The sequence below is a fragment of the Pristiophorus japonicus genome, chromosome 19, assembly GCF_044704955.1.
Source record: "Pristiophorus japonicus isolate sPriJap1 chromosome 19, sPriJap1.hap1, whole genome shotgun sequence".
Lineage (NCBI taxonomy): Eukaryota > Metazoa > Chordata > Chondrichthyes > Pristiophoridae > Pristiophorus > Pristiophorus japonicus.
The window spans coordinates 62448583-62473781 of NC_091995.1; the positions used below are offsets into that span (position 1 = coordinate 62448583).

General features: G+C 44.2%; 1 long non-coding RNA gene across 1 annotated transcript in view; it reads right to left on the reverse strand.

Annotated features, from left to right (window-relative positions):
- Positions 1–24116, reverse strand: part of LOC139230471 (uncharacterized) — a 104106-nt gene extending 79990 nt beyond the window's left edge. The window contains exons 1-2 of the long non-coding RNA XR_011587938.1: positions 23955–24116; positions 17647–17751 (exon numbers count right to left, since the gene is read on the reverse strand). This is a non-coding gene — a long non-coding RNA (uncharacterized lncRNA). The remainder of the gene's footprint in view (positions 1–17646; positions 17752–23954) is intronic.
- Positions 24117–25199: the final 1083 nt, after the last annotated feature.

Genomic DNA, 25199 nt, shown 5'->3' on the forward strand with positions numbered 1-25199 from the left:
GATGGCTATCTTTAGTCTTCCATATACCTTTTTGCGTCACACCACTCTGGTGTATCACAGCACGGCTATCAGTCAATGCATTGCCAGTGCGGAAAAATGCAACATTTTAAACTTAACAAGATGTACAAGACTGGCATCAGAGAGTGCTTGGACCATGATAGAGCCGCTGCGCTCTGCTTCCACTCTTTATACAGAAGCATGTCTGTGCTCGCACTCATTAAACAGCCGCTCCTCTTTGCGCCTGCACTTTAAACAAGCACACATCGAAATCTTTAAATGCACCGTTTCCGAAATACTTAAATAAAAGCTGCATTGTTCGGGACTCGAATCCGGTCTCCCGTGTGGCAAAGGAGAAATCTACCCCTGAACCAGCAATGCTTGCATGTTTGCCGAATTCAATTTTAAAGCTAGCGCAATTACTGTTTCATTTTTGTTAATAAAAGGCGAAGCACAAAAAAACACAGCAAAGCACCTCACATTCTGAAGATGGAAGTATTGAGCATCTGCTGAAAAAACGCCACAGGTCGAGAAAATGGTACCGATGATCCTTTCTGCTCCTGGTCTTTAAACTGCCACTCAGCCTTGCTCCCGTTCTTTAACCACCCGCTGCTCTCTGCTGCCGCACTGTAAAAGAGCCACTGCTCTGTGTTCTCGCTTTTCAAAAAAGCCGCTTCCCTCTGCTCCCGTTTTTTGAAAAATAACCTTTAACCTTTACTCCCTCACTTTTACCAGCACACCTCTCTGCTCCTGCTCTGTGAACAGCCGCTTCGCTCTGCATCCGCTCTTTATACAGAAGTATATCTGCGCTCCCGCTCATTAAGCAGCCTCTTCTCTCTGCGCCCGCGCTTTAAACAGCCGTCTTCATTGAGGACTGGAACAATCGGACTGGCCCACTCGTTGAATTCGATCGGCGAAATGATGCCCTCTCCTTGCAGCCGGTCCAGCTCGATCCCCACTCTGTCTCTTATCATTTAAGGGACCACTATCGCCTTTTGATGGATGGGTCGCGCCTCCAGAATCAAATGCATCTGCACCTTTGCTCCTTGAAATTTCCCGATGCCCGTTTCGAACAGTGACGGGAACTTGTTTAGGACCTGTGCACATGAAGTGTCGTCGACAGACGAGGGCGCTCGGATGTCTTCCCAGTTCCAGTGTAACTTTCCGAGCCAGCTCCTGCCGAACAGTGTGGGCCATCGCCCGGTACCACCCAGAGTGTTAAATTTTGCACCACTCCATCGTAGGAGACCTTTACAGTCGCATTGCTCATTACGGGAATCAGTTTCTTTGTCTACGTTCTCAGTTTAGTACGAATGAGAGTCAGGACTGGCCTTGAGGCCTTGCTGCACTACAAGTTATCGAAAATCTTTTTGCTCATTATGGACTGGCTCACACCCGTGTCCAGCACCATTGATTTTGGGAGTCCATTTAATTCAACATTCAGCGTTATCGGGGGACACTTTCTGGTAAATTTGTGCACCCCATAGACCTCTGCCTCCTCAGTAGAAGGCTCTGGTTCGTCGTGATCCTCCGTGGATCTGTCCTCCTCTGCAACATGGTGGTTTGCAGGATCAGCAGGGTTTACAGCTCGCCTGCACATACGTTGGAGGTGTCCCATTGTTCCACAGGCCTTGAAAATGTATCCTTTGAGGCGGCATCAATGGAAACGATGATCACCTCCGCAGCGCCAACAAGGTGTTAATGGCCCTGCATTCAACACCCTTGATGGCGGACTCTGAGACATCTGCGGACGTGCAGCTGCAGGCACGTTACGATTTGATAGCAACATTATTTTGTTCACAGTAATTGCAGCAGCACTCGTGTGCTGAGACATTTGTTTGTTATTGCCACTGGTGTTATTGCCGGGGCTATCACTATGGCTTACTCAAGGTTGGGGTCCCTACAATCAAAAGTTTGCGAAGTTTTACTTCATGGCCAATGACAAGTGCAAAGAAGTCCTTGAGCATGTGCTCCAAGTGTCCTTCGAATTCGCAATGTCCTGCAAGGCGCCTTAGCTTGGCGACGGAGCTCGCCACTTCCTGGCCTTCAGACCTCTTGCACGTGTAGAACCGGTACCTCACCATTAGAACGCTTTCCATCGGGTTTAGATGCTCCAGGACCAGTGTGCACAATCATCGCATGACACCTCTATGAGTTTCGCTGGAGCGAGCAAATTTGTCATGAGGCCACACGTTGGTGCCTCGCAAATGTTTGACAGTGTTCGCTTCTCCTTCCAGCTCGATGGCCACGAAGTATTGGTCGAATCGCTCCATGAAGGTTTCCCAATCATCTCCGTCTGAAAATTTCTCCAGTGTGCCCACGGTTCTCTGCATTTTTGCAGTGGGTTACTCAGCTGTATCTCTTTGCCAGTTTTTATGTCTTGATTTACGAATTTGACCAGATACTGTAAGCTCAAAGTAATGTGCGGCCGTAGTACTTTATTACAGCTCTCCAATGTCCCTCTCCAGCCTCTGAGGCCTCCTTATGTATAGGTGCTCCCAAGAGATTGTGCGATCCCTTGGGACTGAGGGGCTGAGCCCTCTCATGGTTAAGCAAGGCATTTACAGGTTTACAAATATAAAAACATCCACTGGCTCCACCTTCTCCACTCGACTAATTACATCCTCAGCAAATTCTAGAAAATTTGTCAAGCATGATTTCTCTTTCTTAAAACCATGCTGACTTGGACCGATTATGTCACTGCTTTCCAAACGCGCTGCTATTATATCTTTAATAATTGATTCCAGCATTTTCACCACCACCGATGTTAGGCTGACAGGTCTATAATTCCCTGTTTTCTCTCTCCCTCCCTTTTTAAAAAGTAGGGTTACATTAGCGACCCACCCGTCCATAAGAACTGATCCAAAGTCTATAGAATATGGGAAATGACCACCAATGCATCCACTAATTCGAGGGGCAAGTCCTTAAGTACTCTGGGATGCAGACTATCAGTTCCTGGGGATTTATCGGCGTTTAATCCCATCAATTTTCCGAACACAGTTTGCTGACTAATAAGGATTTCGTTTTGTTCCTTCTTCTCGCTAGACCCGTGGTCCCTTAGTATTTCCGGAAGATGATTTGTGCCTTCTTTAATGAAGACAGAACCACGGTATTTTGTTCAATTGGTCTGCCATTTCTTTGTTCCCCATTATAAATTCGCCTGATTCCAACTGTAAGGGACCCGCATTTGACTTCACTCATCTTTTTCTCTTCATGTATCTGCAGAAGCTTTTGCAGTCAATTTTTATGTTCCCTTCAAGCTTACTCTCATATTCTATTTTCCCCCTCGTCATTAAACCCTTCGTCCTCCACTGCTGAATTCTGAACTTCTCCCAGTCTTCAGCTTTGCTGCTTTTTTTGGCCTCTTCTATATGCCTCTTCCTTGGATTTAACACTATCCCTAATTTGCCACCTTCCCCGTTTAACTTTTATGCCAGACAGGGATATACAATTGTTGAAGTTCATCCATGTGAACTTTAAATGTCTGCCATTGCCTATCCACCGTCTACCCTTTAGGTATCATTTGTCAGTCTATCCTAGCCAATTCACGTCTGATTCCATTGAAGTTAACTTTATTTAAGGTCACGACTCTAATCTCTGAATTAACTGTGTCACTCTCTATCTTAATGATGAATTCTACCATATTATGGTCACTCTTCACAAAAGGGCCTCGCACAACAAGGTTGCTAATTAATCCTCTCCAATTACACAACACCCAATCTCGGATGGCCAGCTCTCTAGTTGGTTCCTCGACATATTGGTCTAGGAAGCCATCCCTTGTACACTCCAGGAAATCCTCTTCCACCGCATTGCTATCAGTTTGGTTAGCCAAATCAATACGTAGATTAGAGTCACCCATGATAGCTGCTGTACCTTAATTGCACACATCCATAATTTCCTGTTTAATGCCATCCCCAACCTCATTATGAGTGTTTGGTGGTCTGTACAGAACTCCCACTAGCGTTTTCTGCCCTTTGGTGTTAAGCAGCTCTACCCATACAGATTCCACCTCATCCACGCTAATGTCCTTCCTTACTATTGCGTGACTCTCCTATTTCACCAGCAACGCTACTCCAACTCCTTTTCCTTTCAGTCTAACTTTCCTGCACTTTGCTTTTCCTCCCATCTTTTATCATCCACAAACTTAGCTACGTTTCACTCGCTCCTTTCTTCCAAGCCGTTAATATAGATTGTAAATATTTGGGATCCCAGCATTGATCCCTGCGGCACCCCACTAGGTACTCATTGCCCGAGAATGAACCATTTATCCCGAGTCTCTGTTTCCTGTTAGTAAACCAGTCCTCTATCCATGCTAATATATTACCTCCAAACCCGTGACATTTATCTGATGCAGTAATCTTTTCTGTGGCACTTTGTCAAATGCCTTGTGGAAGTGCAAATACATCACATCCACTAGTTTCCCCCTTTCCACCCTGTTCGTTACATCCTCAACTAATTTAAGCAATTTTGTCAAACATGACTTCCCCTTCTAAAATCCATGCTGAATCTGCCTGACCGAGTTATGCTTTTCCAAATCTCCTGCTCCTGCTACTTTAATAATGACCTCCAACACTTTCACAACCACAGATGTTAGGCTAACTGATCTATAATTTCCTGATTTTTGCCTGCCTCCTTTTTTAAATAGGGCCGTTACATTTGCAGATTTCCAATCTGCTGGGACCTCCCAAGAATCCAGGGACTTTTGTTACATTACAACCAATGCATCCTCTATCCATGCCGCAACTTCTCTTAAGGCCCTAGGATGCAAGCCATCAGAAACAGGGCATTTATCCGCCTATAGTCCCATTATCTTACTGAGCATCACATCCTTAGTGATTGTGATTGTGATAAGTTCCTTCTCCCGCCATTGCCCCTTCACTATCTACTGTTGGGATATTGTTAGTATCCTCTACCATAAAAACTAATACAAAATATTTGTTCAGAGTTTCTACCATCTCCATGTTCCCCATTACAAGATACCAATATTTGCTGAAGCCATTCTTTTCCTTTTTATATACTAATAGAAACTCTTGCTATCTGATTTTATATTTCGTGCTAGTTTACTTTCATAGTTTATCTTCCCTTTCTTAATCATGTTTTTAGTCATTCTTTGCTGGCTTTTGAAAGCATCCCAATCTTCTGTCCTCCCACTAGTTTTGGGCACTTTGTATGCCCTTATTTTCAATTTGATACCGTCCTTTATGTCTTTAGTGTGGGGCGGTGTGTTCATTTCACGTCGGGGTCACAGTTCTTTTCTATTTTATTCTGCCGAAATTTATATTTTCTTTGTTGTTTCAATGTAATTCCTCCCGTGCTCTAAAGTATCTGTTCAGCCCTTGTTTACTACGCTTCGTGCGTTCACATACATACACGATGAGAAGGAATTTCTTCTGTCTGACATTGGTGGATATCTGGAATTCTCCACCCCAGAGACCCGTGGAAGCCGAATCATTTAATATATTCAAGGCTAAGATAGACAGATTCTAGAACGATAGTGGAGTCAAGTGTAATAGTAAGGAAGGACATTAGCTTGGACGATGTGGAATCTGTATGGTTAGAGCTGCGTAATACGAAAGGGTAGAAAACACTATTGGGAGTTGTGTATACACCACCAAACAGTAGTAGTGAGGTTGGGGACCGTTCAAACAAGACATTAGGGATGCGTGCAATAAAACTCCAGCAGTTATCATGGCGACTTTGATCTACATATCGATTTGGCTAACCAAACTGGTAGCAGTATGGTGGAGGAGGATTTCCTGGAGTGTATTACGGAAGGTTTTCGAGACCAATATGTCAAGGAACCTACTAGACGGCTGGCCACCCTCGACTGGGTGATGTGTAATGAGAATGGACTAATTAGCAATCTTGTTGTGCGAGGCCCCTTGGGGAAGAGTGACCATAATATGGTAGAATTCTTTATTAAGATGGAGAGTGACACAGTTAATTCAGTGACTAGGGTCCTTAACTTATGGAAAGGTAACTTCGATGGTATGAGACGTGAATTGGTTAGAATAGACGGGCGAATGATACATAAAGGGTTGACGGTGGATAGGCAATGGCAAATATTTAAAGATCACATGAATAAACTTCATCAATTGTACATCCCTGTCTGGAGTAAAAATAAAACGAGAAGGTGGCTCAGCCGTCGCTAACAGGGAATGTTAGGGACAGTGTTAGATCCCAGTAAGAGGCATATAAATTGTGCAGAAAAAGCAGCAAACCTTAGGAGTGGTAGAAATTTAGAATTCAGCAGAGAAGGACAAAGGGTTTAATTATGAAGGGGAAAATAGAGTATGAGAGGAAGCTGGCTGGGAACATAAAAACTGACTGCAAAAGCTTCGATAGATATGTGAAGAGACAAAGATTAGCGAAGGCAAACGTAGGTCCCATGCAGTCAGAATCAGGTGAATTTATAATGAGGAACAAAGAAATGGTAGACCAATTGAACAAATACTTTGGTTCTGTCTTCACGAAGGATGACACCAATAAACATTCAGAAATACTAGGGGACCGAGGGTCAAGCGAGAAGGAGCAACAGAAGGAAGTCATTATTATTCAGGAAATTGTATTGGGAAATTGATGGGATTGAAGGCCGATAAATCCCCAGGGCCAGAGAGTCTGCATCCCTCGGAAGTGGCCCTAGAAAGGTTGGATGCTTTGTTATTCATTTTCCAACAGTCCATCGACTCTGGATCAGTTCCTATGGACTGGAGAGTAGCAAATGTAACACGACTTCTTATAAAAGGAGGGAGAGAGAAAACGGGAAATTATAGACCGGTTAGCCTGAAATCAGTAGTGGGGCAAATGTTGGAATCAATTATTAAAGATGAAATAGTAGCGCATTTGGAAAGCAGTGACCGGATCGGTCCAAGTTAGCATTGATTTATGAAAGGGAAATCATGCTTGACAAATTTTCCAGAATTTTTTGAGAATGTAACGAGTAGAGTCGACAAGGGAGAACGAGTGGATGTGGTGTATTTGGACTTTCAAAAGGCTTTTGACAAGGTCCCACACAAGAGATTGGTGTGCAAAATTAAAGCACATGTTATTGGGGGTAATGTATTGACGTGGATATACAAATGGTTGTCAGACAGGAAGCAGAGTGTCGGGATAAATGGGTCCTTTTCAGAATGGCAGGCAGTGACTAGTGGTGTGCCGCGAGCTCAGTGCTGGTACCCCAGCTATTTACAATACACATCAATGATTTAGATGGCGTGGGGGGGGGGGAGGTGCTGGTGTGGGTGATCAGCCATGATCTTGTTGAATGACGGTGCAGACTAGAAGGGCCGAATGGCCTATTCCTGCACCTATTTCTATGTTTCTATGTTTCTATGTTTCTATGAAGGAATTGAGTGTAATATCTCCAAGAATGCAGATGTCACTAAACTGGGTGGCGGTGTGAGCTGTGCATAGAATGCTAAGAGGCTGCAGGGTGACTTGGACAGATTAGTGGACAAATACATGGTGGATGTAGTATACTGTTGATAAATGTGAGGTTATCTTCTTTGGTGGCAAAAACGTGAAGGCAGAATATTATTTGAATGGCGGCAAATTAGGAAAAGGGGAGGTGCAATGAGACGTGGGTGTCAAGGTACATCAGTCATTGAAGGTTGCCATACAGGTGCAGAAGGCGGTGAAGAAGGCAAATGTCATGTTGGCCTTCATAACTGGGGATTTGAGTATAGGAGCAGGGAGGTCTTACTCCAGTTGTACAGGGCCTTGGTGAGGCCTCGCGTGGAATATTGTGTTCAGTTTTGATCTCCTAATCTGAGGAAGGACGTTCTTGCTATTGAGGGAGTGCAGCGAAGTTTCCCCAGACTGATTCCCGGGATGGCAGGACTGACTTATGAGGAGAGACTGGCTCGATTGTGCATGTATTCACTGGAGTTCAGAAGAATGAGAGGGGATCTCATAGAAACATATAAATTTCTGACGGGATTGGATAGGTTAGATGCAGGAAGAATGTTCCCGATGTTAGTGAAGTCAAGAGCCAAGGGTCACAGGCTAAGGATAAGGGGTAATCCACTTAGGACCGAGATGAGGAGACATTTCTTTACACAGAGAGTTGATATCCTGTGGAATTATCTACCGCAGAGAGTTGTTGATGCCAGTTCGTTAGATATATTGAAGAGGGAGGTAAATATGGCCCTTATGGCTAAAGGGTTTAAGGGGTATGGAGAGAAAGCAGGAACGGGGTGCTGAGGTGAGTTATCAGCCATGATGTTATTGAATGGTGGTGCAGGCTCGCAGGACTGAATGGCCTATTCCTGCAACTTTTTTTCTATGTTTCTATGCATGTGGAACAGGTAGGAAAGTAGTTTTGTGGCCAAGATCAGATCAGCCATGATCTTATTGAATGGTGGACGAGGCTCGTGGGGCAAATGTCCTGCTCCTTATGTTCTCAACCCTCTAACTGCCTAGTTGGTATAATCTCTCCTGGTGATTTAACAATTGGAGTCGAGGTATCACTCTTGTAAATCTGTCCCATATTACAACAGTGACTACATTCCAATAAGTACATCATTGGCGGTAAAGCGCTTTGAGACGTCCGGTGGTCGTGAAAGGCACAACATAAATCCAAGTCTTACTTTTAAAAAACTATGCAGCACGTTATCGAAAGCCAATATAGCCTTCCGAAGAAAAGGAAAGGCGAAAATAGAATCAAGGGACGGGTCTTACTGGATTTAATATGACGATTTCCAGCAGGCGTTTTATAAGGTTCCACACAAGGGATTGTTGGAAAAAATCAAATCTGAGGCAATGTGTGAAAATGGCAGGGAATTAAGAGGAGGGATACTGGGGATGTTCTCCAATTGGCAGGATGCGAATAGTGGTGTCCAACAGGTATCTGTATGGCTGTCTCAGATTTTCACTAAAGTTTCAATGATTTAGATGAAGGAATAGTGAACCACATTGCCAAGGTTAAACTAAGTTGGTGGCACACTAAGTAGTGTGAATGGAAACAGAACATTTCAAAAGGACAACGATTGAGCGGACAAAACTATAGGCATCTGATTCAGAAGATTGAGAGTGGACGCGGAAATTCTGGTGTTTAATGACATTTTGAAAACTTATTTAATGAGATATTTGCTTTATGCATTTTCGGTCAGAGAAATGTATGTGAAATAAATTTTTTGCAGCAAGGGTGTTTGAGCATTTTAGCTTGCCGATGAACACTTCTTTATGGGCGCAGACCTCAGGATAGGTTTCTTTCATGTCACGGTTATCATGTTTGCCTCAAATGCTGCAGGTCCCCAGTTTGATTCCTGGCAGAAACATTAATTTGGGGAATAGTTTTGCTGTGAAGGAAAATTTAACAAAGTGAGCCCAGGTTCTTTGTCGATTGAGCAATGCATGTTTTATTCCAGTCTCCTCAACTACTGAGTGTGTAAAATCATCTCGGTGATAAAAAGTTATCAATTATTAATGTCTTGCAACTTATTAAAGTTCAATTATTGAAGTTTCGACTGTCACTCAGTAACCATATAACAGTTATTTCATTCTGCTAATCAACGCTCTTGGTTAATGAATGGTGATTAATCTTGCCTCCCACACAGTTGAATTAATTGCTTTTATTTACTTTAAAAGATTTCATTTTATGCGAGAAGACACAAAAGTTCAAAATCAACCTGCAGGTGGCCACACACGGTAGCAAATAGTTAGGATGGCCGAGCTGTAGTAACATTACATTCTCCTCTGGAAGTGTGGGTTCGAATGATACTTCTTATTTTTAATCATTAAGCGAAACTCATCTGTTTGACACCATGACCAACTTCTTAGAATGGGATTCAGCAATTCACCTGCTCGCTTAACATTTCCATCTGACCTGTTGCTGAAAGTGGAGATGTTTCTGCAGTGTAGCGGTTAACTCTTTCGCCTCACATGCGAAAGTGCTCCGAGCAGAAATATTTTCTGGAGCTTTCTCCTCATGCATGCTCAGGGGCGAGTTTGTTCTCCTGTGAAAGGTCATAAGATCATAGGAGCAGGAATAGGCCATTCGGCTCCTCGAATCTGTTCCATCATGAAAGAAGATACTGGCAGTTCTTCGACAGCAAGCGGAGCCAATAGGCACCTGGCTGCCAGGAGTGAAAGAAAGTACTTTTTTTAGAAGCTCAGTCGGAAGAGCATGAGACTCTTAATCTCGGGGTCGTGGGTTTAAGCCCCAAGTTGGGCGATTACTTTTCACAGAATGATAAAAGTTTACAGCATAGAAGGAGGCTATTTCGGCCCATCGTGTCCACACCGACCAACAATAGGCGATCCAGTTTAATCCCAATTTCCAGTGCTAGGTTGAGAATCCTGCACGTTATGGCACTTCAGGTGCACATCCAAGTACTTCTTAAATATGGAGAGGTTTTCTGCCTCCACAAGCCTTTCAGGCAATGGGTTCCAGGCCCGCACAAACCTAAGAATGAAGAATCTTCTCTTCAAATCCCCTCTATACGTTTAAATTTATGCCCCCTGGTTGTTGACCACTCCGCTAAGTGAAATAGGCACTTTTAGTCCACATAACTTTATACACCTCAATGTTGTTTCCCCTCAGCCTCCTCTGTTCCAAGGAAAACAAACCCAGACTATCCAATCTGTCCTCATAACTAAGATTCTCCACTCCCAGCAACATCCTCGACAAACTTCACTTTACCCACTCCAGTGCAATTGTGTCCTTCCTTTAATGCGGTGACCAGAACTGCATGCAGTACTCCAGCTGTGGGCTAACCAGTGTTTTATAAAGTTCAAGAAAACCCACTTGTTCTTCTACTCCATGCCTCGGACAATAAGTCAAGCATTCAGTATGCCATCAAAACCACGTTATCCACCTGACCTGCTACCTCAGGGATCTGTAGGCATATACTTCCAGGTCCCTTTGTTCATTTAAGGTTCTCAATGTTCTACCATTTAATATGTTTCCTTTCCTTGTTAGCCCGCCCCAAAATGCACTACCTTACAATTCACTGGATTAAATTCAATTTGTCATCGTCTGAGCCAGGGATCGCAAGGGTGTGTGCATCTGCCGTGCCATGACTAGAGCTGAGCACTGCTGTATGGACCACCGCCTAATTCAATCCATCATTGATATCAACATAGCGCCAAAGCGGAGAGGGCAGCAGAAGCTGTGCCACAAAAAAGTCAATGCCGGGTCATTTAAAAACCCAGCCACGAGAGCCCTATACATGCAGCGCCTTATAGCTAAACTGGCGTGCCTTGATGATCCCGAAACGCAGAATGCCCACAGCACTTGGTCTTCACTCCAGGCCTCCATAACCAGTGCCTGTGAAGAGACGCTCGGCCATTCAACCAGGAAACACAAGTACTGGTTTGAAGAGAATGACCAGGATATCCAAGAGCTATTAGATCACAAGCGCAGGGCATTTCTGAGACTTAAACAACAACCCAACTCGGGAGAAGCAAGGCAGCATTACAGTCGGCTGAAGGCTGAGGTCCAACAAAAAAAATGGTACCTAAAGAACAGCTGGTGGATGGAGAAACCACAGGAGATACAGCAGCTGGCCGACAGCCATGATGTGTGAGAATTCTTTATCGCAGTCAAGGCCACTTACGTTCCAAACACCCAAGGCCCCATCCCACTGCTGGCCAAGAACGGGAAAACACTCATCAAGGACACCGAGGCAGTCAGGGCCCGCTGGAAGGAGCACTTCGAAGATCTTCTCGATCGAGACTCTGCCTTTGACTCAAGTGTTCTCGACTCCATCCAGCAGCATGCTACTCACCACCACTTCAGTCAAGCCCCAGCACTGCACGAGGTAGAAAAATCCATGAGACAGCTTAAGAACAACAAGGCTCCCGGAGCGCATGGAATCCCCGCTGATGCACTGAAGTATGATGGAATGACACTGTTGGCGTGAATACATGACCTCATATCTCTCATCTGGAGAGAAGAGAGCATGCCGGATGATTTCTGAGATGCAGTGATCATGCCCATTTTTTTAAAAGGGGAAAGTCCGACTTCGGCAACTGAAGAGGAATCTCACTGTTATCAGCCACTGGGAAAGTCGCCGCTAGAGTCCTCCTCAACCGTCTTCTCCCTGTGCCTAAGAAGCTCCTCGTACAGTCACAGTGCTGATTTCATCCCCAACGGAGCACAACAGACATGATTTTTACAGCGACAGCTGCAGGAAAAATGCTGGGAACAGCACCAGGCCTTATACTTGGCTTTCTTTGATCTTAAAATAGCCTTTGGTACATTAAACCTCAAGGGTCTATGGAGCGTCCTCTTCCATTTCGGATGCCCTGAAGAGTTCGTCACCATCCTCCGCCTGCTCCATGACGACATGCAGGCCGTGATCCTTACCAGCAAATCCATTACAAACCCACTCCACGTCCGGACCCGGGTCAAACAGGGCTTCATCATCGCCCCAACCCTCTTCTCAATCATCCTCGCTGCCATGCTACACCTCACAGTCAACAAGCTCCCCACTGGAGTGGAACTGAACTACAGAACCAGTAGAAACCTGTTCAACCTTCGTCGTCTCCAGACCAACTCAAAGACCACCCGAACCTCTGTCGTCGAGCTGCAGTAAGCGGACGATGCCTGTGTCTGCGCACATTCAGAGGCTGAAGTCCAGAAAATAGTCGACGTATTTACTGAGCCATACGAAAGAATGGGCCTTACGCTAAACATCCGTAAGATAAAAGTCCTACACCAGCCTGTCCCCGCTGCACAACACTGCTCCGCTGTCATCAAAATCGACGGCGTGGCCCTGGACAATGTGAACCATTTTCCATACCTTGTTAACCTCTTATCAACAAGCGCAGACAGTGATGACGAGATTCAACACCGCCTTTGGCCACCCGAGGAAAAGAGTGTTTGAACACCAAGCTCATGGTCTACAGGGCTGTAGTAATACCCACCCTCCTGTTTGCCTCAGAGACGCGGACCTTGTGCAGTAGACAACTCAAGTCACTGGATAAATACCACCAATGATGTCTCCGCATTTCCTACAAACCTCTGGGTGGACATAAACATCAACGTTAGCATCCTCGACCAGGCCAAAATACCCAGCATTGAAGCACTGACCACACTCAATCAGCTCCGCTGTGCAGGCCACATTATTCACATGCCAGACACGAGATCCCAAAGCAAGTGGTCTATTTGGAACTGCTTCACGGCGAACGAGATAAACGTGGGCAGAGGAAACGTTACAAGGACACCCTCAAAGCCTCCCTGATAAAGTGCAACATCCACACTGACAGCTGGGAGTCCTTGGACAAAGACCGCCCAAAGTGGTAGAAGTGCATCCGGTAGGGCGCTGAGCACCTCGAGTTTCATCGCCGAGAGCATTCAGAAACCATTCGCAGGCAGTGGAAAGAGTTTGCGGCTGACCTGTCCCATCCATCCTTACCCTGAACGACTATCTGTCCCTCGTGTGACAGGGACTGTGGTTCTCATACTGGATTGTTCAGCCATCTAAGGACTCGTTTTTAGAGGGGTGTAAGTGTTCCTCAATTCCGAGGGGCTTCGTATGATGATGACCTCACACTTCTCTGGATTAAATTCCATTTGTCACTGTTCTGCTCACCTGACCAGTTGATTGATATCTTACTGCAGTCGGCAGCTTTCTTCTTCATTATCAACCACGCAGCCTATTTCAGTATCACCTGAATACTTCTTAATCATACCCCCTATATTTACGTCTAGACCATTGATGTATACCATAAAAATCAAGGGACATAGAACTGAGTACTGCGGAACGCCACTGGAAGCATCCTTCCAATCACAAAAGCACACATCAAACATTAACCTTTGCTTCCTGTCTTTGAGCCAATTTTGGATCCAACTTGCAACTTTGCCCTGGATACCATGGCTTTTACTTTCATGACCAATCTGCCATGTGGGACCTTAACGAAGGCATGGTGATTACACAAAATTGGAAACCAGACGACCCACAGCGGTACAAAGGAGGTAGTGGGAGTCGAGGGAAAAAAAGAGGAGAAAGCCCTCGTTTTAGTGACTCACGCGTATTGTGAAGACTATTGACTGAGAAAGCGACAAAATAAACCGACAGTAGGTGTGATGGTAGATGATAATATAGAAGACGGGGAGGTTTAGAGAAGATCTCTTCACCCATGGGAGGTGGGGGTCTGGAAAAGGTAGAAACATAGAAAATAGGTGCAGGACCTTCGAGCCTGCACCACCATTCAATAAGATCATGGCTGATCATTCACATAAGTAACCCTTTCCTGCTTTCTCTCCATATGCCTTGATACATTTAGACTTAGTGGTCACATCTAATTCACTTTTGAATATATCTAATGAACTGGCCTCAACAACTTTCTGTGGCAGAGAATTCCAGAGGTTCACAATTCTCTGAGTGAAGAAGTTTCTCCTCATCTCGGTCCAAAATTGCTTACCCCTTATCCTTAGATTGTGATCCCTGGTTCTGGATGTCCCCAACATCGGGAACATTCTTCCGGCATCTAACCTGCCAGTCCCGTCATAATTGGATATGTTTCTATGAGATCCCTTCAGTGAATACAGGCCCAGTCGATCCAATCTCTCCTCATAGGCCAGTCCTGTCATCCAGGGAATCAGTCTGGTCAACCTTCGCTTCACTCCCTCAATAGAAAAAAAGTCCTTCCTCAGGACAATATTCCAGCTGAGGCCTCACCAAGGCCCTGTACAACTGCAGTAAGACCTCCCTGCTCCTATACTCAAATCCCCTAGCTATGAAGGCCAACATGCCAATTGCCTTTTTCACTGCTTGCTGTACCTGCATGCCAACTTTCAATGACTGATGTACCATGACACCCACGTCTCTTTGCATCTCCCCTTTTCCGAATCTGCCGCCATTTAGATAATATTCTGCCTTTATGTTTTTGCCACCAATTGGATAACCTCACATTTATCCACATTATAGTGCATCTGCCATGCATTTGCCCACTCACCTAACCTGTCCAAGTCACCCTGCAACCTCATAGCATCCTTCTCACAGCTCACACCGCCAGCCAGCTTAGTGTCATCTGCAAACTTGGAGATATTACACTCAATTCCTTCGTCTAAGTCATTGATGTATTTGGTAAACATGTGGGGTCCCAGCACTGAGCCCTGCGGCACCCGACTAGTCACTGCTTACCAATCTGAAAAGGACCCGTTTTCCCGACTCTCTGCTTCCTGTCTGCCAACAAGTTCTCTAACCACGTCAATACAATACCTCCAATATAATGTGTTGTAATTTCGCACACCAATCCCTTGTGTGGGACTTTGTCAAAAGCCTTTTGAAAGTCCAAATACACCACATCCACTGATTCTCCCTTATCCACTCTACCAGTTACATCCTCAAAAAATTCTTGAAGATTTGTCAAGCATGATTTCCTTTTCATAAATCCATGCTGACTTGGATCAATCCTGTCACTCTTTCCAAATGCGCTGCTATTTCATCTTTAATAATTGATTCCAGCAGTATCCCCACTACCATAGTCAGGCTAACCAGTCTGTAATTTCCGGTTTTCTTTCTCCCTTCCTTTTTAAAACGTCGTGTTACATTAGCTACCCTCCAGTCCATAGGAACTGATCCAGATCCAAAAGACTTGAAAAATGATCACCAATGCATGCACCATTTCTAGGGCCAATTCCTTAAGTACATTGAGATGCAGACTATCAGGCCCTGGGGATTTATCGGCCTTCAATTTCCCAAACACAATTTCCTGACTAATAAGGATTTCCTTCAGTTCCTCCTTCTCACTAGATCCTCGGTCCCCTAGTATTTCCGGAAGGTTATTTGTACCTTCCTTTTAGAAAACAGAACCAAAATATTTGTTCAATTGTTCTGCCATTTCTTTGTTCCCAATTATAAATTCACCTGACTACACTGCCTGAAAGGGAAGATTATGTTTTTACACTGAAAAGATACAAGCTGTGGGAGAAAGTTGACATTGATTGATGGTATCTGTTTCTGTCGGCTTTCGAAACAAAGGAAGTTAACTCTTTCACAGGCAGCTTTGAACTCTGCTTTAATTCAGTGGGCGATACCTTTTGAATATTGGAGAATTTCTTAATTTGAAGAGAATAACTGCTCCTGGGGTAAAATGAATCTTAGGATCAGTTTCTCCTGGCCCGTAAGGACCTGGCAAAGGACTGAAAGTCAACGACTCCGCTCAGAGCGAATGTGATCCTCGGATCCACATTCCAGCACTATTCGGGGGCTGGCCATGTGACATGTTAGCGGATACAGGCGCCTCTGTCTCAATGACAGATATTCCCCTAGCCACAACCAAACGGACAGTTTTAATCACAGGGTTTGACGGATCTGCCACAAGGTCACACGTAAACAAAGTAATATTATTTGATCTGAGCACACCACTCGTAAACAATATCCAATCAAACCTGAAGCCAGGAAGGCAGTCAAACAAATTCTACAAGATCGGCTGGACAGTGGCTTACTCCAGGAAGCTGAGTGCACCAGTAATTCACCCATGTGGCCAATAAAGAAACAGAATGGTTCATACTGTCTGACTGTAGATTACACAGCTCTGAATAAAGTGACACCTTGTCAGCCCCCCAATGCAACCAGCCTTGTCCCAGCCTCACTCACTCTGGAGTTGGTTAAGAGCGATTAGTCGATGGGTTGTTTGTGACTTTGATCAGCCTTTGTGAAGCGAGGCAGCTGTGCAGAATCCTTTAATAATCTCTCACAACTCAACTGAAGTAGCCTGAATGTGTAGCTTTGAGAAGGGATTTCTGCACCATCATGGCTAAACACGCGAGGGAGTGATACTGATAGATATGGAAGAACTCCACAAAATTGAGTACTGCAAGCTAAAGCTGATTTGACCTTATTTTCTTTAATACAACTCCAGTGTGCCGAAGCAGCATGGCAGAGAACCTTTTATATTCCCTTTAACAAGGTGTGCAGGCGACGCTTGGGCCTCCAACATTTGTACCCTCTGGTGGCAAGTCTTAAACATTTACACTGTTTACATACATAACATTACTCCCCCCCCCCCACCCCCTTGAAGCTTGTTTGCAGTTTGCATTGTTCACACCAACATTTGTGAAGGACGCAATGTCCACTTCAATTCTTTTAGTTTCTTTATATTTTGGTTTGTACAATTGTCGTATGTCAGAAATCGTCGTGCTATAATTATGCCAGCATTCGTTGTCGTTTTTTTCATCTCTTTCGCCCAGCTCTCGGTTTGAGTAGGTGGCTCTCTGGACGGATCCCAACCGTCTTTTATCATTTTATCTATAAGTCTCTGGCCGTCATCGGCATAAAACCTCATGAGCAACACTTCTGCTCCTCAGTCTATTTTACCCCCGTTGGCCCACCCTTTGTCTGCAACGATGCTTGATAGTTTAATCTCTTCCGAGTTCGGTAACTCTCTAGAAAACTACCAAGCACTCAGGTACTTCGGCGACCAAGATCAACTAGTCCTCGACTGTTATCCGGAAATTTGTATTGTAAACTCTGGACTTATACTATTATAACTAACTTAATTTACTTCCAACTGCTGACATATATCGCAACCACTGTTTCTTGTCGACGTCTTTAATCTATATAATAACTTTAACTAAATGTTACTTACTTCTGTTCACTGTATAACAAGTCTTTTCACTTTACAGACTCCCGAGTCGACCGACACATTACGTCACAGATCACATCGGATTTAAGAATGGTAGCGAAAAATACTCACTCTCTGTGATGGTCTGTAGACGACTGGTTGTCCGTTTCCCGAGAAATGCTGCCGACTACGCCATTTTGTTGTGGAATATTTAAAGGAAAACATGCACACCGAGTTCTGTAGAAGTGAAAAGACAAATTTATTACTTGCAAAAGAGATTGGTAGTGTCTGTCAGCCACTCACTCAGTTCTCCAACCTGATCTCCAAGATTCACTGAGCTGCATAGCAGTTATACAGAAAGCAAGTAGGCGACTACATTCATATATATAACAACAGCCTAAGAATCCTGTTGTTGAACACCTAGCCTAAACACAAGTCAGCATCCTGTTATTAAATATATATGTTTGTTAAGCTTGTCACCACACCCTCTTAATTGTTGCTGGGCGAAATAAATTTAACATCTGGGCTTTACCCAGACTGCACCTACTTACTACTACTTGTCCATTTCTGAACACATTTCCCATACAGCAAAACTTATATCACTACATTGGGTTTCTAAAAATCCAACTTCAGCTATTCTTGATAGGAGGAGCACTTGAGACCGAATCAGTGGCTTGGTCTTTTCGACCTGTCTTCTGAAGCGCCAAAGGGCCCCACTCTAACATTCAACGTGCTATTGGGACCTTAGTTCATTCGGGCTGCGGGTGGCCGCCTCGAGCGCAGCATAAAAGTTTCTGCATTATTTCTGAGCGGGGAGAGTACATTTCCTCTTCTTCACGTCTATATCGCTGTGCTTTGACTTATCTATTTATTCCCCCGTCTCCGTGTCTAGTATTTAAAAGGGAACAAAATATGAAATGGGCGTGACTGTAGAACAATTTCACTCACTTCGATTTAGACATGCTGAAGTTGCGCCGTGAGGTCTAAGCAGCTAGCCGTTCATATTCAGATTCATATATAATTATATGTGACTATATCTACAAGTATCATAGCTGTTTCCTCGTGGTCGAGTGGTTACGTCTGGCGGAATAACCTGGTTTCGATTCTATATCAATGCATTGCATAAGAATAATTGAGGTATGTGAGAGGATTAATAATTGCTGTTAGCGCCATGACTTTATGTTACAGGTCGAGCTGAGAGATTCTCTTGCATCTCTTACCCTTTGCCAGAAACGTTTTCCGGGTTTAATTTTACAAACTGGGTGAGTTTGCTGACCGCGGGGCGATGGTGAGATCCATTGTGGCCCCACTGTGAAGTCATTGAAGCGAACATGGTGGATGAGGTAATCCATGACATTTCTGTAAAGGGCAGCGGAGGAGAAGGATTGAGAGCTTTCAGTGATGGACTGACGTTGTTTAAGGTGAGCCAACATATTCGCGATCCTCTTCACTTCTTAGGCCGTCTCTTAGAGTCGAGGATGACTTGCTTTCAAATCAAACATCAGTCCCGATCAGCACAGACGGAGCTCACTGGTCAGCTCCACTCTGTTGTGCCTGCTGTGCCAAACATTTGAGCAGTGTAGCGGCTGTCACATTTGCTTTAAATGTGGAACGTTCACGGTTGGATACTAGGCGGGAACATTATTTTTAAACTTGCTGTGGATCAACAATCGGAGGTGAGCTTAAATTCCTGACAAAAGAGAAAACGCTGCCTGCCCTGCTGAGATTTCCAGCATTTGCTCTTTTTATTTGCTATTTAGTCTCCTGGCAAAAGAGCACCCTTATTTCTTAATTGCTCTTTATTTCACTTCAATAAATGGATATATTTGAATGAAAACGGATCCACCGGGGACCTTTTACGCAATATCCTCTACACAGAAGCCCATCAAAGGGCGAGAAACCACTGAATATAAAGGATGAGCTCGGGGGAAGTGCAGTCTGGTCAATGTTAAAACCCTTCCTTTTTTACTCAGCGGATGCATGAACGGGCGTCAGACTCCACAAAGTTTAATTAAAGACACACATAAAAGAAACACTAACTTCCAAATCTTGTCACTGTAAAATTATTTCACATTATTTGTAATCGTACTGCATCGATTCTGAAAATGAGCAATATGGGCTTTTAACTTCGCTCCTGATTCTATTGTCTGTGCACCATAGGAATAACCGGTGCTGTTAAATTTGACATTAGTTGCCACAGATTCCGGGTGTCATCAGCAATGAATATTTTGAAGCAGACTTCTAAAATACAGTGTGTAAAATGGGCTATTGTTTTACCGACTTCTGCCAAACAAACATTTTCGTCACTGATGACAGCCAGGCACCAATTTGCTCCGCACCAGATGTTTAAACTTGCTGTCTAAGAACTGCCAGGACCTGCTTGAATGGTGGACCAGGCTCCACGTGCCGAATGGCATAATCCTGCTCCTAATTCTTACATGGCTATGATATTATGTCCTTCCACAGGAGAAAAAACTCGTCCCTGAGCATGCAAGACGAGAAAGCTCCAGAAAATATTTCGGCCCAAGATGCTTTCGCGTTTGAGGCGAACATATTAACTGGCACACTGCGTACACATCTCCATTTTCAGTACCAGGTCAGACGGAAATGTTAAGCGAATAGGTGAACTTCTGAATTCCACTTTTAAGGAGTTGGTCGTGGTATCAAACAACTGAGTTTCGCTTAATAATTAAAAATAACAAGCGGCAGAAGTGGAACACCAACGCAGGAATATTCGACAGGAGACTGCGATCTGCACGGAGCTGCTTTGGCCGCTCGGCCATCCTGAATATTCAATACTGTTTGTGGCCTTCTGCATGTTGATTTTGAACATTTGTGTTTTGTCACATGCAATAAATGAGGGCATCAGTCAATCCTCCGCCTGGCAACGGGGTAAAGTGAGACAGAACTTGGAGCAAGCGTCTGGTTATTGCGAAGCAGCGAAGAAAATATCAATTCCGGAATTATCCAAAAGAAAATGTGACCCCGACGTGATGTATACACGCAGCCTTGTGATCTTGAGTCAGAGGCGCCAGCTTTGAGCCACGGCGTTTAAACAGTGACTTGAGATGGTCGTCTAGATGAAGTTTGTGCAATAAAAGGGCTTTAAAATACCCTCCACTCCCACCGGGTGTTAGAAGCAGCACTCACCTACCAGTCACCGTCCGTTATTTTGTTGAATGAATTGCTAACTAAGGGAGAGTCGAAACTTCGATCATTTCTTTCTGTGTATTGTATGTTAATTGCTAAACCATATCCCATTTTACACAGGGTATTTTAGGAGGCTGGTTCAAAATCTTCTTTCCTGGTGGCTTTAGGAATCTGGGGCAACTTTTGTCAAATTTATCAGGATAGATTGCAAATAGGTACATAACAACATAAGAAATAGGAATAGGCTATACGGCCTCTTGGGCCTGCACCACCATTCAATAAGATCATCACTGATCTGATCATGGACTCAGCTCCCTGCCTGCTCCCCATAACCCTTCACTCCCTTATTCTTCAAAACTCTGTCTATCTCCACTTAAAATGTATTCAATGACCCATCCTCCACAGCTCTCTGATTTGCAATCCTATGAGAGAAGAAATTTCTCCTCATCTCAGTTTTATGTGGGCGGTCCCTTATTCTAAGACTATGTCCTCTAAATTTAGTCTCTCCATGAGTGGAACTATCCTCTCTGCATCCACCTTGTCGGGCACCTTCCTTATCTTCTAAGTTTCAATCAGATTACCTCTCATTTTTCTGAACTCCAATGTTTATAGACCCAACCTACTCAACCTATCCTCATAAGTCAACCCCCTCATCTCCGGAATCATTCTCGTGAACCTTCCCTGAACAGCCTCCAATAAAAGTAAATCCTTCCTTAATTACGGGGAACAGAATTGTATGCTGTACTCCAGGTGCGCCTCACCAATACCCTGTACAGTTGCAGCAGAACTTCTCTGCGTTCATACTCTGTCCCCCTTGCAATAAAGGTCAACATTAAATTTGCCTTCCTGATTACTTGTTGTACCTGCATACAAACATTTTGTGTTTCGTACACAAGGACACCAAGGTCCCTGTGTACTGCAGCACTTTGCAATTTTACTCCCTTTAAAATATAATTTGCTTTTCCAGTATTTCTTCCAAAGTGGATAACTTCACATTTTCCCACTTTATACTCCATCTGCCAAACTTTTGCCCACTCACTTAGCCTGTCTATATCCCTTTGCAGATTTTTTGTGTCATCCTCATAATGTTCTTTCCCACCCATCTTTGTATCATCAGCAAACCTGGCTACCATACACTCGGTCCCTGCATGGAAGTCATTAATATAGACTCTAAAATGTTGACGACACAACATCGATCCCTGCGGCATCCCACTAGTCACTGTTTCCTAAAGGGAAAATGACACATTCATCCTGACGCTCTGTTTTCTCTTAATTAGTCAATACGCTATCGATGCTAATCTATTACCCAAAACCCGTGAGATTTATCTTGTGCAGTAACCTTTTATATGGCATATTATCGAAAGCCTTCTGGAAATCCAAATGCACCACATCCACTGGTTGCCCCGTATGCCTCCTGCTCGTTACAGCCTTAAATAACCCCTGAAAATTTGTCAAACATGATTTACACACTGTGCATTAGGATTCTGGTTCAGAATGTTCAATGCCGGTAACATCTACATGAGACAGGGGAAACAGTGGACAGACTTTCGTTCAAAGGCCTGGTTATTGTGAAACAGCAAAGGAAATATAAATTCTGGAAGAATAACATCGAAAAGAATTGTGACTCCGACACCAGAAGGAAGTGTTAACCCATAAGTTGAAGTGCTGCATCCGTTTCTGCAAAAACAATTATTTCACAAGCATTTCTCTGACCGAAACTGCACCAAACAAAGATATTCCTTTCAAACATTAAACTCCCCAATTTCGAAACCCCCGAATCTTCTTAATTCAATGCCTGAAGTTTTGCGCACTCAATCAATATCCATTTCCAATGTTCTGCTTGCATCCATACTATTAAATGTGCCACTAACTTAGAGCATCATGGAATCGTGGAATGGTTACAGCACGGAACATAAGAATATACAAACATAAGACATAGGAGCAGGAGTAGGCCATACGGCACCTCGTGCCTATTCCAACATTTAATAAGATCATGGCTGATCTGATCATGGACCAAGCACCACTTCCCCGCCCGCTTCCCTTAACCCCTTATCCCATTATCGTTTAAGAAACTATCTATTTCTGTCTTAAATTTATTTAATATCGCAGCATCCACAGCTCTCTGAGGCAGTGAATTCCACAGATTAACAACTCTCTGAGAGAAGAAATCTCTCCTCATCTCTGTTTTAATTGCGCAGCCCCTTATTCTAAGATCATGCCGTCTAGTTCTAGTCTCCCCCATCACTGGAAACATCCTCTCTGCATCCACCTTGTCAAGCCACCTCATAATCACATACGTTTCCATAAGATCACCTCGCATTCTTCTGAAGTCCAATGAGTAGAGGCCCAACCTACTCAAGCTTTCGTCATAAGTCAATCCCCTCATCCCCAGAAGCAACCTAGTGTACCTTCGCTGAACTGCCTCCAAAGCAAGTATATACTTTCATAAATTTGTAAAGCAAAACTGCATGCAGTGTTCCAGGTGTGGCCTCGCCAGTACCTAATTTCGCTCTAGCAAGAATTCGCTACTTTTATACTCCATCGCTTTTGCAACAAAGGCCAAGTAAATATTTACCCTCCTGATCAATTACTCTACTTGCATACTATCCTTTTGTGTTTCATGCACAAGTGCCCCCAGATCCCGCTGTACTGCGGCAGTTTGCAATCTTTCTCCATTTAATTAATAACTTGCTCTTTGATTTCTTTCTGCCAAAGTGCATGACCTCGCACTTTCCAACATTTACACCACTACAACATTTTTTTCCACTCACTTAACCTGTCTATGTCCTTTTGCAGATTTGCTGTGTCCTCCTCATACATTGTTTTTCCTTCCATCTTTGTATCATCAGCAAACCTGGCTACGTTACAGTCATTCCCTTCTTCCAAGTCGTTTATATAGATTGTAAATAGTTGGGGTCCCAGCACTGATCCCTGCGGCACCCCAACCAGAGAGTGAACCGTTTCTCCCAAATCTGTTTTCTGTTAGTCAGCCAATCCTCTATCCATGCCAATATATTACCCAAAACCCCGTGCAATTTTATCTTGTGCAGTATCCTTTTATGTGGCACCTTGTCAAATGCCTTCTGGAAATCCAAATACACTGCACCCGCTGGTTCCTCTTTATTCCCCCTGTTCGTTACATCTTCAAATTTGTCACACATGACTTCCCCTTCATAAATCCCTGCTGATTCTGCCTGACCGAATTTTGCTTTTCCAAATGACCTGCTACTGTTTCTTTGACAAAGGAATCTAACATTTTCACAACCGCAGAAGAAGGCCATCGTACTCACTTTAGGCAAGTCCCAGTCTCCCGCCCTTTCCCTGTAGCCCTGCAATTGTTTTTTCTTCAGACACTTATCCAGCTCCCTTTTGAAAGATGAAATTGAGTCTGCCTCCACCGCCTTTTCAAGCACTGCATTCCAGATCCAATCCACTCGCTGCTAAATGGCGACCTCTTGTTCCTATGTGTAAAGTATGGAAAACACAAGATCAATTCCTGCCACACTCAAAGCCATCCTACATATTGCCCCGTCAAACTATACTCGTAAAACTAGCTGTTGAAGTACAGGCAAGCTCTGTACGTTAAAGCTCTGGGTTTGTTCCTAAAATTGCATCTACTAAAGTTTTTCTGTAGTGCAGTAGTTATCATATTCGCCTCACAGGCAAAAGGTTCCTGGTCCGAAGTCGGGCGAAATAATTTTGAAAAAAATGAATAAATCACATACGTTGTTCAATGTTTACAAAGTGAAGCGTCTCACAGCCTTGTTGCAATGCTGATTTCTCTGTACAGTTCTGTACACACTCAAATTCTAAACTCTGTTTCTCAGCCCATCCCATTTCCAGGCCTGATTGTGCAGAAAGCCCCTCTCAAATCTGCACATTTCTGTGCATTCAGTTGAGCTGTGAGAGATTGTCTGAGTGCCACCGCGCTCCATAACAGCAGATCCAAGCTTCAAACAAACCCATCTTGAAATCGCTGGTCCCTAGCTTCAGAGTGAGTAATGAGAGGACAAGCAGTAACATTCCGGCCCCACATTCTCCAGTCAGCCGCTGCCGGCGGAAAGCGGGAAATGCAGCCTCAAACAGCGGGCTAATGCGCGTCTCTGTGATGTAAGATGGCACAGCATGGGAGAAAGATCCCCCCACACCGATCACAGGCTCACGAGACACTTAATCTCAGGGTCGTGGCTTGAACGCGAAGTTGTGCGACCATTCTCCCGCGTGGCAGGCGAGAATTCTACACCTGCACTACCAATGCTTACACATTTGCCTCATTCACTTTTAAAGATAGCGCAATTAGTGTTTCATTTATGTTAATAAAATGCGAAGCATAACAAAAGACAACAAGGCACTTCACATTCTGAAGCTAGAACCATAGAAATATAGAAAGTAGATGCAGGAGTAGGCCATTCGGCCCTTCGAGACTGCACCACCATTCAACATGAGCATGGCTGATCATGCAATTTCAGTACCCCATTCCTGCTTTCTTTCCATATCCCTTGATCCCTTCAGCCGTAAGGCCCACATCTAACTCA